Source organism: Cicer arietinum, chromosome 5 (assembly GCF_000331145.2).
Source record: "Cicer arietinum cultivar CDC Frontier isolate Library 1 chromosome 5, Cicar.CDCFrontier_v2.0, whole genome shotgun sequence".
In the NCBI taxonomy this organism is placed as follows: Eukaryota; Viridiplantae; Streptophyta; class Magnoliopsida; order Fabales; family Fabaceae; genus Cicer; species Cicer arietinum.
This window is the reverse complement of record NC_021164.2, coordinates 8,588,269-8,592,597: the sequence shown is the minus strand read 5'-3', so window position 1 is coordinate 8,592,597 and position 4,329 is coordinate 8,588,269.

Below are 4,329 nucleotides of genomic sequence, written 5' to 3'. Positions count from 1 at the left end.
TCGAGGGGTACGAAAATCGCCTAAAAAGTCCAGATGAAATCGAACAAGATGATGGCTAGTGTTTAAAATCTAACGCGAAACCTGAAACACAGTTTTAAGTTTAGAAGAAGAATGCTATAAGGGTCTGTCGTTCCTCGATATCTTTTGGAATTTTCGGGTGAATTTCGTACCCCTCGACAAAAATGGACCAAAATCTGTAATTTAGGACCAAACAATGGCTGGTGTTTGAAATATGACACTGAACTCGAAACACTTTTATATATTTAGGCGAAGAATGGTAACAGGTTCTCTCGGTCATCGATTTCATCTGGAGTTATCGGGCGATTTTGGTACCACCCGACTAAAATTGACCGAAATCCGTATTTTCGACCAACATGATGGCTATTGTATGAAATCTGACGCGGAAACCGAAACACAGTTATAAATTTATAAGAAGAATGTTATAAGGGATTCTCAGTCCTCGATTTCTTCTGGACTTTTCAAGCGAGTTTCGTACCCTCGACAAAAATAGACCAAAATCTGTATTTTTGGACTAGACGATGGCTAGTGTATGAAATCCGACGCGAAACCCGAATAACTATTGTATATTTAGGAGAAGAATTCTATGAGGGTCTTTTGGTCCTCGATTTCATTTGGACATTTCAGGCGATTTCATCTGGACATTTTAGGCGATTTTCGTACCACCCAACTAAAATAGACCGATATTCGTGTTTTTGAACAAAATGATGGCTAGTGTTTGACATCTGATGCGAAACCCGAAACACAGTTACAAATTTAGAAGAAGAATGCTATAAGGGTCCTTCGGTCCTCGATTTCATCTGGATTTTTCGGGCGATTTTCATATCCCTCTACCAAAATGGATCAAAATCTGTATTTTCGGACCAGACGGTGGCTTGTGTTTGAAATCTGATGTGGAACCTGAAACACTTTTATATATTTAGGAGAAGAATTTTATAAAGGTATCCCGGTCGTCGATTTCATCAGGACTATTCTGGCGATTTTCGTACCACGCGACAAAAATGGATCGAAATTTGTATTTTCGAACAAGACGATGGATAGTGTTTGAAATCTAACGCGGAAACCGAAACACAATTATAAATTTAGGAGAAAAATTCTATAAGAGTCTCCTGGTCCTCGATTTTATCTGGACATTTCGTGCGATTTTTAACCACCTCATTAAAATGGATCGAAATCCATATTTTCTAACAAGATGATGGCTAGGGTTTCAAAATCTGACGCAGAAACTAAAACACTGTTATAAATTTAGAAGAAAAATGCTATAAGGGACTCTCGGTACTTGATTTCATTTGTTCTTTTTAGGAGAGTTTCGTACCCCTCAACAAAAATGGACATAAATCTGTATTTTCAAACCAGAGGATGGCTGGAGTTTGACATATGACGCGAAACCTGAAACACTAGTATATATTTAGGAGAAGAATGTCAAAAGGGTATCTCAATCCTCGATTTCATCTGGACTTTTCGGGCGATTTTCGTACCATCCGAAAAAAATGGACCGAAATCCGTTTTACGAACAAGATGGATAGGGTTTGAAAGCTGACACGGAACCCGAAACACAGTTCAAAAATTTAAGAGAAGAATGCTACAAGAGTCTCCTGGTCCTCAATTTCATCTAGACATTTTGAACAACTTTCGTACCACCCGACTAAAATGGACCGATATTTGTATTTTCCAACATGATGATGGCTATTGTTTGAAATCTGATGCGGAAACCGAAACAGTTATAAATTTAAAAGAAGAATGCTATATGGGTTTGTCGGTCCGTATTTTTGAACAAGACGATGAATAGTGTTTGAAAACTGACGTGGAACTCGAAACATAGTTATAAATTTATGAGAAGAATGCTATAAGAGTCTCCTGGTCCTCGATTTCATCTGGACATTTCAGACAATTTTCGTATTGATTGAAATCTGATGCAGAAACTGAAACACAGTTATAAATTTAGAAGAAGAATGATATAAGGGACTCTCAGTCCTCGATTTCATCTGGACTTTTCGGGCGAGTATGGTGTCATTCGACAAAAATAGGCAAAAATTTGTCTTTTTGGAATAGACGATGGCATCTAGTTGAAATCTGACGAGGTACCCGAAACACATTTATAAAATTAGGAGAAGAATGCTAAAAGAGTCTCCTGGTCCTCGATTTCATCTGGACATTTCCGGCGATTTTGGTACCACCCGACTAAAACGTACCGATATCCGTGTTTTTGAACAAAATGATGTCTAGTTTTTGAAAACTGATGCGGAACCCGAAACATAATTACAAATTTAGAAGAAGAATGCTATAAGCGTCTCCCGGTCCACGATTTCATCTGGACTTTTTTGGCGATTTTCATACCACAAGGCTAAAAAGGATTGAAATCTATATTTTCGGACAAATCGATGGCTAGTGTTTGAAATTTGACCCGGAATCTGAAACACTTTTTTATATTTAGAAGAAGAATGCTATAAGGGACTCCCGGTCCTCCATTTCATCTTGTATTTTAGGGTGATTTTTGTACCAACCGACTATAATGGACCGAAATTCGTATTTTTGAACAAAACAATGGCTAGTGTTTGAAATCCGACACGAAACTCGTAACACAATTAAAAATTTAGGAGAAGAATGCTATAAGGGTCTATCGGTCCTCTATTTCATCTGGGCTTTCCACGCGAATTTCTTACCCCTCGACAAAAAAGGACCGAAATCTATATTTTCGGACCAGACGATGGCAAGTTTTTAAAATCTGGCGCTGAACCTAAAAATCAGTAATAAATTTTGGAGAAGAATGCTATAAGGATCACCCGATCCTCGATTTCATCTGGACTTTGCGGACGATGGCTAGTGTTTGAAATCTGACGCGGAACCCGAAACTCAATTATAAATTTAGGAGAAGAATGCTATAAGGATCACCCGATCCTCGATTTCATCTGGACTTTTCAGGCGATTTACGTACACCCCGACAAAAATGGACCGAAATCCGTAATTTCCAACAAGACGATGGCTAGTGTTTGAAATCTGACGCGGAACCCGAAACTCAATTATAAATTTAGGAGAAGAATGCTATAAGGATCACCCGATCCTCGATTTCATCTGGACTTTTCAGGCGATTTACGTACACCCCGACAAAAATGGACCGAAATCCGTAATTTCCAACAAGACGATGGCTAGTGTTTGAAATCTGACGCGGAACCCGAAACTCAATTATAAATTTAGGAGAAGAATGCTATAAGGATCACCCGATCCTCGATTTCATCTGGACTTTTCAGGCGATTTACGTACACCCCGACAAAAATGGACCGAAATCCGTAATTTCCAACAAGACGATGGCTAGTGTTTGAAATTTGACGCGGAACTCGAAACACATTTTTAAATTTTGGAGAAGAATGCTATAAGGGTCTCCGAATCCTCGATTTCGTCTGGACTTTTCGGGTTATTTTCATATCACTAGACTAAAATGGATTGAAATCTATATTTTCAGACAAATCGATGGCTAGTGTTTGAAATCTGGTCTGGAATCCAAAAACACTGTTATATATTTAGAAGAAGAATGTTATAAGGGACTCACGGTCCTCGATTTCATCTTGTATTTTAGGGTGATTTTCGTACCACCCGAGTAAAATGGACCGAAATCCGTATTTTTGTACCACCCGACAAAAATGGACCAAAATCCGTACTTTCGAAGAAGACAATTGCTAGTGTTTGAAATATGAGGTGGAACTTGAAACTCAATTATAAATTTAGGAGAAGAATGCTATAACGGTCTCTCGGTCCTCGATTTTATCTGGACTTTTCGGGCGATTTTCGTACCCCTCGACAAAAATGGACCGAAATCTGTATTTTCAGAATAGACGATGAATAGTGTTTGATATCTGACCCGAAATGAGATACATTGTTATAAATTTAGGAGAAGAATGCTATAAGGGTCACCCGGTCCTCGATTTCATCTAGACTTTTCGGGCGATTTACGTACACCCCCACAAAAATGGACCGAAATCCGTAATTTCCAACAAGACGATGGCTAGTGTTTGAAATCTTTCGCGGAACCCGATATACATTTATATATTTAGGAGAAGAATGCTATAAGAGTCTTCTGGTCCTTGATTTCATGTGGACTTTTCGGGCGATTTTCGTACCACCTAACAAAAATGAACAGAAATCTATATTTTCTTTCTAGAAGAGGGCTAGTGTTTGAAATTTGACGCGAAACCCGAAACACATTTATAAATTTTGGAGAAGAATGCTATAAGGGTCTCCCGATCTTCGATTTCATATGGACTTTTTAGGCGATTTATGTACCACTCGACAAATATGGACAAAAATTCGTATTTT